The following is a 12,847-nucleotide window of genomic DNA, read 5'->3' on the forward strand; positions in this document are numbered from 1 at the left end:
GACTCAGTTGAGAATCTGTCGAGTCCTGGACTTTTCTTTGTTGGTAGACTTTTGATGGTGTCTTCTATTTCATTGCTTGAAATTGATCTATTTAAATTGTGTATGTCTTCCTGATTCAATTTGGGTAGGTCATATGTCTCTAGAAATTTGTTGATGTCTTCAAGATTTTCTATTTTATTGGAATATAAATTTTCAAAATAGTTTCTAATTATCTTTTATATTTCTGTAGTGTCCATCATGATATTTCCTTTTTCTTCACAAATTTCAGGAATTTTTCTCTCTCTTTCTCTTTGTTAGCATGGCTACGGGTTTATAAATTTTATTTCGTTTTTCAAAGAAACAATTTTTTGTTTTGTCAATTTTTTGAATTGTTTCTTTTGTTTCAACTTCATTGATTTCAGCTCTGATTTTAATTATTTTCTGTCTTCTACTGCTTTTGGTGTTGATTTGCTCTTCTTTTTCTAGAGATTTGAGATGTAATGTTAGGCATTTTATTCACTGACTTTCTATTATTTTAATGAATAAACTCAATGCAATAAACTTTCCTTTTAGCACTGCCTTCATGGTGTCCCAGAGATTTTGATATGTTGTATTGCTATTCTCATTAATCTCTAAGCCTTTTTTTAAATATCATCCCTGATTTCTTCTGTTATCCGTTCAACATTCAATAGCGTATTTAGTCTTCAGGTAAAAGTAGCTTCTATTTTTTAATTCTATCATTGATTCCTAATTTCATTCCATCATGATCTATAGGATGCAGGGTATTATCTCTATTTTTTTGTATTTGCTGAGAGTTGCTTTATGGCATAAGGTATGGTCTATTTTAGAGAAAGATCCATGTGCTGCTGAAAAGACTGTGTATTTGCTCATTGATGGATGAAATATTCCATAGATATATATATATATATATATATTAAGTCTAAATTATTGATTTTATTATTTAGTTCTATAGTTTCTTTGTTTAGTTTTTGTTTGGAAGTTTTTGTTTGTGAGAGAGGTGTGTTAAAGTCACCTAGCATTATTGTGTTGCAGTCTATCTGATTCCTGAGGTTGAGAAGGGTTTGTTTGATGTATGTAGATGCTCCATTGTTTGGGGGCATAAATACTTGATTGTTGTCTTGTTGATGTATAATTCTCTTAAGCAGTATGAAATGTCCTTGTTTGTCCCTTCTGATTAACTTTGGCTTGAAGTTCACTTTGTCTGAAATGAGGAAAGAAATCCCTGCTTGTTTACATGATCCATGTGAGATATTTTTTTCCCATCCTTTCACTTTCAGTTTGTGGATGTCTTTGCCTATGAGGTGAGTCTTTTGAAGACAAAATATTTTTGGGTCTTGTTTTTTAATCCAACCTACCAGTCTATGTCTTTTGATTGATGAATTTAGGCCATTAATGTTCAAGGTTATTATTGAGATATGCTTTGTGTTCCCAGTCATTTTGATTTATTTCTAGTTTTGAATTTGAATTAGTTTCTCCATTGATCGACTATTCCTTTAGGTTAGTTCCTCTCTTCACTGGTTTTCACTTTTTTTTTTTTCATTTCATCTTCATGGAATATTTTGTTGAGAATATTCTGAAATGCAGGTTTTCTGTTTGCAAATTCTTTTAATTTTTGTTTATCATGGAAGGTTTTTATTTCATCTTCAAATCTGAAGTTTAATTTTGCTGGATATAGGATTCTTGGTTGGCATCGATTTTCTTTCAAAGCTTGGTATATGTTATTCCAGGACCTTTTAGCTTTGAGGGTCTGCAATGAGAAATCAGCTGAGATCTGGACTGTTTTCCCCCTATATGTAATCTGATATTTTTCTCTGGCAGTCTTTAAAAATTCTATCCTGTCCAACCACACCCAAACCATAGCACAGATCTTGACCTAGAAAAGTGTAAAGTAAGGGAAACATCTAGAGTAATTTGCAATTATGAAAAATCCAGCAGTTAAAGTCTGTATAAGATAGATTGTAGTTATGGCTTAGATGTGAGGTGTCCCCCTAAAACTCACATGTGAGACCATGTAAGAAGTTTCAGAGGAGGCGCGGGCCAAGATGGCGGACTAGAGGGCGGCTGCATTTCACGCTGCTCCAGGACGCAAGATTCAAAAGAGGAGATAGTGAGAGACTTGGGACCAACTCAAAGCTGCCGGGTGAGTCTCTCCTGTTGGGGAGGCGTCCCGGATGGGGCGGTAGCCCCGGAACACAGGGAATTTGTGAAGTGGAGTTGCTCGGCGAGACGCCCCTCCCCCCACTGGAGCGGTAAACACGGACAACTGGGATCATCGTAGAGGAGGCGGCTCAGCATAGCGCTTGGACTCGAGCAGCCGCTGGGGCTCCGGGCGGCTGCCTGGGGAGGAGCTGCGTGGTGAGCTGTTTGGACCCAGAGTGACCGCTTCCGAACACCGGGGGGTTGCCCGGAGGAGGAGGAGAGGCCCGGTGGGTCGCTTGGGTCTAGGAGTGACTGCATCAGAGCCACGGGCAGTTGCCAGAGGAGGAGCTGCGTGGTGAGCTGTTTGAACTCAGAGTGGGCGCTCCTGAGCGCCGGGGGACTGCCCGGAGGAAGAGGAGGAGCACGGCGGGACGCTTGGTCTGGGAATGACTGCATCAGAACCACAGGCGGTTGCCAGAGGAGGAGTTGCGTGGTGAACTGTTTGAACTCAGAGCTAGCGCTCCTGAGTGCCGGGAGGCTGCCCGGAGGAGGAGGAGGAGCGTGGCTTGTTGTTTGACCTGGGAGTGACTGCATCAGAGCTGCGGGCGGTTGCCGAAGGAGGAGCTGCGTGAGGAGCTGTTTGAACTCGGAACAGCTGCTCCAGAACACTGGTGGCCTGCCTGGAGGAGGAGAGCGGTGGGACGCTTAGTCTGTGAGTGACTGCATCAGAACCACAGGCGGTTGCCAGAGGAGGAGGCGAGTGGTGAGTTGATTGGACTAAAAGCAACCGCTCCGGAACACCGGTGGCCTGCCTGGAGAAGGAGCGTGGTGAGTCACCTGGTCTCGGAGCCACCGCTCCTGAACACCCGGGCGGCTACCCCAAGGAGGAGGAGGAGGAACAGGGCGGGTCACTTGGACTTGGAGTGACTGCCTAGGGCTACGGGTGGTTGGTGGGAGGAGGAGACCCAAAGTGAGTTGTTTGGATTCCTAGTGACTGCATCGGAAACCGGGCGGCTGTCCGGAGGAGGAGGTGTGTGGCGGGTCTCTGTGTCTCGGAGCTATTGTACGGGGCTCCAGGTGGTGGCTCAGGGGAGGGGCTGCATAGCCAGGCGATTGGTGCAGAGCAGGGTCCCAGGAGCTAGGTGGCTTCTTGCTGGAAGAGCCGCACAGAGACACGCCTAGGGGCGGAGCGAAGTTTCCAGGGCGGCGGGCAGATTCTCTGGGAGAGGCAGCCTAAGGAGACTCGCCTGCGAAGGGTGAGGCTCCCAGGCCCAGGACGTAGGTCCGGGCCCCTGGGATCGTTGCAGAAGAAGACAGCCCAGCCCAGGGGGTAGTTGTAGATTGAGGGGAACCTCTAGGAGGGCAACTGACTAGCGAGACGTCCCCACCGAGTGACTCTTCCCGGCCAGGGGAGGTTTTCCCACAGGGACAGTAAAGTCAGAGACATAGGCACAAACAGGCCTTGCCTCAGCCCGCAGCCTACTCCCTGTTGGATGACCATTGGTCAACAAGTGGAGACACCTCTGCCCACTAGCAGGGAATATACGCCACCTGAGGGTCACCACCCTAGAGAGGCAGCTTCTTCGTGGAGCTCTGCATTATCAACCTCCTCCAACACTTCAGGCTACTGAAGGATAAGAGGGGATATACTAACAATCTTCAGGGACATTATAAGTTGATAGAGGAAATCTGCAATATCTTAATGACCCACTGATCCCTGAACAATATGAGAAAACAAGGGAAGAAAATGCCCCAAACAAATCTAGATGTTACATCAATAAAATCCAACGACAGCATGGCAGAAGAAATGACAGAAAGGGAGTTCAGAATGTACATAATTAAAATGATTAGGGAAGCAAACGATGAGATGAAAGAGCAAATGCAGGCATTGAACGATCGCACCAATCGACAGTTAACAGAGCAAATTCAGGAAGCAAAAGATCATTTCAATAAAGAGTTAGAGATATTGAAAAAAAACCAAACAGAAATCCTTGAAATGAAGGAAACAATAAACCAAATTAAGAACTCCATAGAAAGCACAACCAATAGGATAGAACAGCTGGAAGACAGAACTTCAGATATTGAAGACAAAATATTTAACCTCGAAAACAAAGTTGAACAAACAGAGAAGATGGTGAGAAATCATGAACAGAATCTCCAAGAACTATGGGATATCATGAAAAGGCCAAATTTGAGAATTATTGGGATTGAGGAAGGCTTAGAGAAACAAACCAAAGGAATGAACAATCTATTTGAAGAAATAATATCAGAAAATTTCCCAAATCTGAAGAATGAAATGGAAAATCAAGTCCAAGAGGCTTATAGGACTCCAAATACACAAAATTACAACAGACCCACACCAAGGCACATTATAATGAAAATACCTAACATACAAAATAAAGACAGAATTTTAAAGGCTGTGAGAGAAAAGAACCAAATTACATTCAGAGGGAAGCCAATACGGATATCAGCAGATTTTTCAATCCAGACCCTAAAAGCTGGAAGGACCTGGAACAACATTTTTCAAGCTCTGAAAGAAAATGGATGCCAACCAAGAATCTTATACCCAGCAAAACTTACCTTCAAATTTGACGATGAAATAAAATCATTCCATGATAAACAAAAGCTAAAAGAATTTACAAAAAGAAAGCCAGCATTACAGAACATTCTCAGCAAAATATTCCATGAGGAAGAGATAAAAAACAAAGAAGCAAATCAGCAAAGGGAGGAATTATCCTAAAGGAACTGTCAAATAAAGGAGGAACCAAGATGTGTCAAAAATTTTAAATATGAACCAAATGACTGGGAATACAAATCATATCTCAATAATAACCCTGAATGTTAATGGCCTGAATTCATCAATCAAAAGACAGACTGGCAGATTGGATTAAAAAGAAAGATCCAACAATATGTTGCCTGCAAGAGACTCACCTCATAGAAAGAGATACCCATAGACTAAAGGTGAAAGGATGGGGAAAAACATACCATGCACATGGGCTCAGCAAAAAAGCTGGAGTATCCATCCTCATTTCAGATAAAGTGGACTTCAAGCCAATGTTAGTTAGAAGGGATAAAGAAGGACATTTCATACTGCTTAAGGGAAGCATAAATCAGCAAGATATAACAATCATAAACATCTATGCCCCAAACAGTGGCTCATCCATATATGTTAAACAAATCCTTCTCAATTTTAGAAACCAAATAGACCATAACACAATAATACTAGGTGATTTTAACACGCCTCTTTCACCACTGGACAGATCTTCCAAACAAAAATTGAACAAAGAAACCATAGATCTCAATAACACAATCAATAACTTAGACTTAACAGACATTTATAGAATATACCATCCAACCAAGAGCGAATACACTTTCTTCTCAGCAGCACATGGATCCTTCTCTAAAATAGACCATATATTATGCCACAAAGCTAATGTCAGCAAATACAAGAAGATAGAGACACTACCTTGTATTCTATCAGATCATAATGGATTGAAGTTACAAATTAAAGAAAGAGTAAAAAACAGAAACTACTCCAACACCTGGAGATTAAACAATATGCTACTATATGATGAATGGATAACAGAAGATATTAGGAAGGAAATTAAAAAATTCTTAGAGGTAAACGAGAACAAAGAAACAACATATCAAAATCTCTGGGACACTATGAAAGCGGTACTTAGAGGAAGATTTATTTCATGGAGCGCATTTAATAAAAGAAGTAAAACTCAAAAAATAAATGACCTAACACTACAGCTGAAAGCCCTAGAAAAAGAAGAACAGACCAACATCAAAAGTAGTAGAAGACAGGAAATAGTTAAACTGAGAGCTGAAATCAACGAAATTGAAACGAAAGAAACAATACAAAAAATTGACAAAATAAATAGTTGGTTCTTCGAAAAAATAAACAAAATTGATAAACCTTTAGCCACACTAACAAAGAGAAGACGAGAGAAAACCCAAATCACTAAAATTCGGAATGAACAAGGAAATATCACAACAGACACGACCGAAATACAAAACATAATTAGAAGCTACTTTGAAAATCTATACTCCAACAAAATAGAAAATTTCGAAGACATCAACAGGTTTCTAGAGACATATGAATTGCCTAAACTGAACGAGGAGGACATACACAATTTAAATAGACCAATTTCAAGTAATGAAATAGAAGAAGTCATCAAAAGCCTTCCAACAAAGAAAAGTCCAGGACCAGATGGGTTCTCAGCCGAGTTCTACAAAACTTTTAAAGAAGAACTCATTCCAATACTTCTCAAAGTATTCCAGAAAATAGAAGAGGAGGGAACTCTCCCAAACTCATTCTATGAAGCCAATATTACCCTGATTCCTAAACCAGACAGAGACACATCGAGGAAAGAAAATTTCAGACCAATATCCTTAATGAACATCGACGCAAAAATTCTCAACAAAATTTTAGCAAATCGCATACAAAAACATATTAAAAAGATAGTGCACCATGATCAAGTGGGTTTCATCCCAGGGATGCAAGGTTGGTTCAACATCAGGAAATCAATAAATGTCATTCACCATATCAATAGACTTAAAGTCAAGAATCACATGATTATTTCGATAGATGCAGAAAAAGCATTTGATAAAATACAGCACCCCTTCATGCTCAAAACACTAGAAAAAATAGGGATAGTGGGAACATTCCTTAACATTGTAAAGGCCATCTACGCTAAACCCATGGCTAATATCATTCTTAATGGTGAAAAACTGAAAGCATTCCCTCTAAAAACTGGAACAAGGCAGGGATGCCCTCTTTCACCACTTCTATTCAATATCGTCCTTGAAACTCTAGCCAGAGCAATTAGACAGACCAAAGAAATTAAAGGGATACGAATAGGAAAAGAAGAACTCAAACTATCCCTATTTGCTGATGATATGATTGTATACTTAGAGGAACCAGGAAATTCCACCAGAAAACTTTTAGATCTCATAAGTGAATTCAGTAAAGTAGCGGGATATAAGATCAATGCACATAAATCGAAGGCATTTTTATATATAAGCGATGAATCTTCAGAAAGAGAAATTAGGAAAACTACCCCATTCACAATAGCTTCGAAAAAAATAAAGTATTTGGGAATCAATCTCACAAAAGAGGTGAAAGACCTCTACAATGAGAACTACAGAACACTAAAGAAAGAAATTCAAGAAAACCTTAGAAGATGGAAAGATCTCCCATGTTCTTGGATAGGAAGAATTAATATTGTCAAAATGGCCATACTACCAAAAGTGCTATACAGATTCAATGCAATTCCAATTAAAATCCCAATGATGTACCTTACAGAAATAGAGCAAGCAATTATGAAATTCATCTGGAAGAATAAAAAACCCAGAATAGCTAAAGCAATCCTTGGCAGAAAGAGTGAAGCAGGGGGTATCGCAATACCAGATCTTCAACTCTACTACAAAGCAATAGTAACAAAAACGGCATGGTATTGGTACCAAAATAGAAAGGTGGATCAATGGTACAGAATAGAGGACACGGACACAAACCCAAATAAATACAATTTTCTCATACTAGACAAAGGGGCCAAAAATATGCAATGGAGAAAAGATAGCCTCTTCAACAAATGGTGCTGGGAGAATTGGAAATCCATATGCAACAGAATGAAACTAAACCCATATCTCTCACCATGCACAAAACTAAACTCAAAATGGATTAAGGATCTCGGAATCAGACCAGAGACCTTGCATCTTATAGAAGAAAAAGTAGGTCCAGAGCTTCAACATGTCGGCTTAGGACCAGACTTCCTCAACAGGACTCCCATAGCACAAGAAATAAAAGCAAGAATTAATAACTGGGATAGATTCAAACTAAAAAGCTTTCTCTCAGCAAAGGAAACTATCAGCAATGCAAAGAAAGAGCCTACAGAGTGGGAGAAAATCTTTGCCAATCATACTTCAGATAGAGCGCTAATCTCCAGAATCTATAAAGAACTCAAAAAACTCTACACCAAGAATGTAAATAATCCAATTGACAAATGGGCTAAGGAAATGAATAGACACTTCACAGAAGAAGATGTACAAGCAATCAACAAACATATGGAAAAATGTTCAACATCTCTAGTAATAAGAGAAATGCAAATCAAAACCACCCTAAGATTCCATCTCACCCCAATTAGAATGGCGATTATCAAGAATACAAACAACAACAGGTGTTGGCGAGGATGTGGGGAGAAAGGTACACTCTTACATTGCTGGTGGGGCTGCAAATTAGTGCAGCCACTCTGGAAAGCAGTGTGGAGATTCCTTAGAAAACTTGGAATGGAAACACCATTTGACCCAGCTATCCCACTCCTTGGCCTATACCCAAAGGACTTAAAATCAGCATATTACAGAGATACAGCCACATCAATGTTCATAGCTGCTCAGTTCACAATAGCCAGATTGTGGAACCAACCTAGATGTCCTTCAATTGATGAATGGATAAAGAAAATGTGGTATATATATACAATGGAATATTACTCAGCCATAAAGAATGATAAAATTATGGCATTTGCAGGCAAATGGATGAAACTGGAGAATATCATGCTAAGTGAGATAAGCCAATCTCAAAAAACCAAAGGAAGAATGATATCGCTAATAAGTGGATGATGACACATAATGGGGGTGGGAAGGGTTAGTGTTGGGGTTGGAGTTGGGTTTAGGGAGGGGGGCAGGAATGGAGGAAGGAAGGACTGTATAGATGGAGGGGAAGGGTGGGAGGGGAGGGGGGGAAGGGAAAAATGGCAGAATGAATCAAACAACATTACCCTATGTAAATTTATGATTACACAAATGGTATGCCTTTACGCCATGTACAAATAGAGAAACAACATGTATCCCATTTGTTTACAATAAAAAGAAAAAAAAAATAAAAAAAAATAAAAAAAAAATAAAAAAAAAATAAAAATTCTATCCTTATTCTGTATGCCAGACAGTTTCATTATAATGTACCTTGATGTGGGTCTGTTGTAATTTTGCATATTTGGGGTCTTATAAGCCTCTTGAATTTGATTTTACATTTTGTTCTTTATATTTGGGAAATTTTCTGATATTATTTCAATGAAAAGATTGTGCATTCCTTTGTTTTGTATCTTCATACCTTCATATATCTTGATAAATCTTAAAATTGGTCTTTTCATATTATTCCATAATTCTTGGAAGTTCTGTTCATAGTTTCTTAACTTTTTCTCTTCATGGTCAACTCTATTTTCAGGATTACATATTTTATCTTCATTGCCTAAGGTTCTATCTTCCAAGTGGTCTAGTCTGTTGGTGATGCTTTATATTGAATTTTTTTTTTGTATAAAACATTTAATTTACTGATCTTTTGGGAGGAATTTGATGTATCTCCATTGTATTACAACTGAGCCATCAATCTTGTAGCTTCATCAACATTAACTGGTTCATTTTCATGATGCTGAGAACTCAGATCTTTCTGCAGAGGTTCCAGAGAAAGGCCTTTTGAGAAGTGTGCAAGTTCCTTTTGTATGTTCACAAAAGCTTTATTCACTCAGTTAACCTTTTCATCATTCACAATGTTTATCTTCTTAAGATTAGTAGTAACTGGTTTTGCTTTGTTTTTAGCCTTAAAGTTTTTTTTGCTGGCTATGTGGAATACATTCCTGGACTTCTGCCCTCTTTATTTATTCTTGGCCATCGTCTCTCACCAGGTCCTCGATACCGGCATGCAGCTGCTCAAGTTCCAGGTGATGCCAACTGTAGGCCTTTATACTGAATTTTTTATTTGGTTTACTGTTTCCTTCATTTCAAGGATTTCTGTTGATTTTTTCAGAAACTCTCTTTATAGAAGAGATCTTTTGCTACTTATATTTGCTCTCTTACATAATCCTTTACTTTGCAGATCAGTTTAACTATGTATATTCTAAACTCCTCTGACATTTCTTCCACTGTGATGTCAAGGGATTCTGTTATTGGAATATCTTGGTTTGCTTGGGGCAATTTGTTCCCCTGCTTTTTCATGTTATTTGTGTGTCTACCCATCTAACAGTATGGATCTGAGGCAGTAAAGTTTCTACCCTGTGGATTATAGTGTCCCTGAATGTTTCCAGTACCTCACTGTTTAGGGAGATACAAATAATAACCACCACCAATGCAAACAGTACACAGCATTAAACCAAATAGTTCCTACTATTATGTTGACACTGTTAATTATCACAATATACAGAAATGACATAATCAGTTATTGCCTATAATCACAACAAGTTTGCAAAAGGGTTTACATTTTCAAATGGTGGAAAAAATTAAAAATAAAAAGAATACAAAGCAAAATAAAATATACTAATCAAACATCCTAGTTCACCAAAAACTAATCCATGTAAAATAACTGGCCTTAAAAATGCTAAAGATGAGAAGAAAAAAAATATTCTCTACAAATTTGTTCTTCTGAACATTTCATGTAAAAGGAATCACACAATATGTGGTCTTTGGTGACATCAGTCACAATATTCTCAAGTATAACTCATGTGATAGTATTTCAGTTTTTATTTTATTGCCAAATTAATATCTCATTGTAAAGATAAACCTTTTATTTATTCACTTATCAGTTGATGGATATTTGGATTGTTCCTATATTTTTACTTTAAAGGTACTACTGACATGAACATTTGTGTACATTTGTCTGGTATTAGTAGAGCCAATCCATTTATTTTTTGGGTACAGTTTGTATGGTATATATTTCCCATTCTTCTACTTTCAATCTATTTGTGTCTTTTTTCCCCCCATAGTTTTATTGAGGTAAAATTGAAGTACAATATATGCACATATTTGAAGTATGCAATTTGTTCAGTTTTGACATAAACATAACCAATACAATCAATATAAAAGCAATTGTATTTGTGTCTTTAAATCTAAAATGTATCTATTGTAGATAGCACATAGTTGGATCTTTCTAATTTGAATATTTAATCCAACTCAGGTAATTAATGATAAGGTAAGATTTATTTCTGCAGTTTTATAATCTGTTTCTTATATATCTTATACCATTTTTGTTTCCTTCTTCCTTTTATTAAAGCAGATTTTTTAATAACTTTATGTTTATTTAGTTGTGTATATGGTGCTGAGGATTGAACTCAGGTGCCTCACACATGCTAGGCACGTGCTCCAACACTGAGCCACAATCTCAGTCCTGTTTCCTTCTATCTTTATTACTATTTCCTTTTTTGTTAAACAAATAATTTCTAGTGTGTCATTTCAATTCCATTGTTATTTCTTTTAGTACTTTCTAGGTTATTTTTAGTGGTTACCTGGGTATTAAAATTAACCTGATCATTTATTAATCTAATCTGGATTTATACCAATTTAATTTCAATGGTATACAAAAACTCCTTTATAGCTCCATTCCCTCCCTACTCCTCTGCATTATTACTTTTATACAAATCAACACAGACATAATTATTTCTCCATATAGTTATCTTTTAAATTAGATGTAAAGTAAGTTACAAATAAGAAACATGTTCATACTATGTCTTTTGTATTACGTCTTTTTTTTTTTTCAAATTGGGTTCTTTTTATTATTGAATTATAAGCATTCTTTATATCTTCTGGACACAAGTTATTTAACATTTTCTTCTTTGTGATTGTCATTTCACTTTCTTTCTTTCTTTCTTTTTCTTTTTTTTTTTGGTGGTGCTGGGACTGAACCCAGGGCTTTGTACTTGCAAGGCAAGCACTCTACCAACTGAGCTACATCCCCAGCCCCCATTTCACTTTCTTAATGGTTGTACTATGTCTTTTAATGTTACCTGTATATAGTTACTCATGCCAGTAATCTTTGTGTTCATGTGAGTTTGAGTTATTGTCTTGTATACTTTCATTTTCACCTGAAGGATTATCTTTCATATTTCTTGTAGGGTAGGTATGCTAGAGATGAATTCTTTGTTTATCTAGGAATGTCTTAATTAGCTCTTCAAGCTTTTAAGGCTAGTTCTATTGTTCATTAGTTTAAATAATTCCTGGTTGTCATTTTTTTAAGCACTTTGAATATATCACCCCACTGCCTCTAGTCTTTGTAGTTTCTGATGAGAAATAAGTACTTAATCTTAGTGGGATTCTCCTGTATATGATTAATTGCTTTTTCTTGCTCTTTTCAAGATTTCCTTTGTCTGTGATTATGATATGCCTCCACATAGATCTTTCCAACATTCTTGGTTATATAGATTAATGTTTATAAATCAAAGTTGGGGAGTTTTGAGTCATTTTTTAAAATATTCTTTATCTTCTTCTGAAATACCATTATGTGTATGTTCACAAACATGATGGTACCTCATACATGTCTGAGATTGTTATTTTTATTTATATTTCACATTTCTTTAATATTTGATAAGATATTGTTCTCCTTCCTTCCTTTAGTTCTTTAGATATGTTTTACATTAGTTCTTTGAACATACTTAAAATGCTGATTCAAAGTCTTTATAAGAGGGTTTTCAAGATGGCGGAATAGAGAAGTTTGCTCTTCTGGCTGCTCCACTGCATGAAACCAAGAAGGCAGATAGGCAGTTTCTCAGCAAGGTGGGTGAACCAGAAAAAAAAAAAAAGGCAGGGGGAGTTGGACATTCAAAACAGACCAGGAACTCAGGAGGTTAGATATAATAAAATAAGGAAGAAATCCCTACCACTACAGTCATTTCTATGGCTGGTGGCACAAGCCAGAGTGGTCCCTCTGCAGGCAAAGTAGAGG

At 37.5% G+C, this 12,847-nt stretch overlaps 1 protein-coding gene and 1 pseudogene across 4 annotated transcripts in view; both read right to left on the reverse strand.

Annotated features, from left to right (window-relative positions):
- The window catches only part of Cltcl1 (clathrin heavy chain like 1), a 143,633-nt gene that overhangs the window by 71,563 nt on the left and 59,223 nt on the right, over nucleotides 1-12,847 (reverse strand). The window lies entirely within an intron of this gene.
- Nucleotides 9,494-9,808, reverse strand: LOC124990301 (ribosomal biogenesis factor-like; annotated as a pseudogene).

Source organism: Sciurus carolinensis, chromosome 8 (genome assembly GCF_902686445.1).
Source record: "Sciurus carolinensis chromosome 8, mSciCar1.2, whole genome shotgun sequence".
In the NCBI taxonomy this organism is placed as follows: Eukaryota; Metazoa; Chordata; class Mammalia; order Rodentia; family Sciuridae; genus Sciurus; species Sciurus carolinensis.